The sequence below is a fragment of the Tupaia chinensis genome, unplaced genomic scaffold, assembly GCF_000334495.1.
Source record: "Tupaia chinensis unplaced genomic scaffold, TupChi_1.0 Scaffold148065_1, whole genome shotgun sequence".
NCBI lineage: Eukaryota > Metazoa > Chordata > Mammalia > Scandentia > Tupaiidae > Tupaia > Tupaia belangeri.
This window is the reverse complement of record NW_006207915.1, coordinates 383,946-384,537: the sequence shown is the minus strand read 5'-3', so window position 1 is coordinate 384,537 and position 592 is coordinate 383,946. Positions and strand designations below refer to the sequence as shown.

Below are 592 nucleotides of genomic sequence, written 5' to 3'. Positions count from 1 at the left end.
TGTCGTTCCAAGTTCCATCCAGGTAGGCGGAACTGCTAACTTCGCCATCTTAGCCACCTAACGATCAGGAATAAGCGCAGGGACGCAAGTAGGTCTGCGGTGACACACCGACGCCCCATGAGACCCCTGATAGGTGTGGAATCGGCACCCGACGTCACGGCCCTCGGCGGCGCCAAGATCGCCCGCGCGGCCCCTCCCAGCCCATCCACACGCGGCTGCCCCGCATCGCGCATGCGCGTCGGGGCCCCGTTACCATCGGCAACGGCAGTCGGCTCCCACAGTCAGACAGTCAGCGTGGCACGCAAAGGCGGGACTTCCGACTCTGGACGCCAATGCGCACGCGGCAGTCGGCCGAGCACCCGGCACTTCCTGTCGCGTGATCGTGAGGACCAATGAAAGTGCAGAACTGCGGGCCCACGTGCCTCCGTTCCCACTAGCAACCGGAGGCTTCCAAACAACCTGCCCGCCCTCCCTGCTGCGGTGAGCTCCCCTCTGCGGCCCCGGGCTTGGCGCCGCTCCGCTGGGCCTTGCCGGCTCCTTTCCGCCGCCGACCCCGCGGCCCTGGTAAGTGGCCCCCCCCCCCCTGCGCGCA

General features: G+C 67.9%; 1 protein-coding gene across 1 annotated transcript in view; it reads left to right on the top strand.

Moving 5' to 3' along the window:
• Positions 1 to 453: 453 nt before the first annotated feature.
• Positions 454 to 592, top strand: part of LZTFL1 (leucine zipper transcription factor like 1) — a 17,424-nt gene continuing 17,285 nt past the window's right edge. Inside the window, exon 1 of the mRNA XM_006170126.3 lies at positions 454 to 564. The gene's annotated coding sequence lies outside the window, so the exon portion shown is untranslated. The remainder of the gene's footprint in view (positions 565 to 592) is intronic.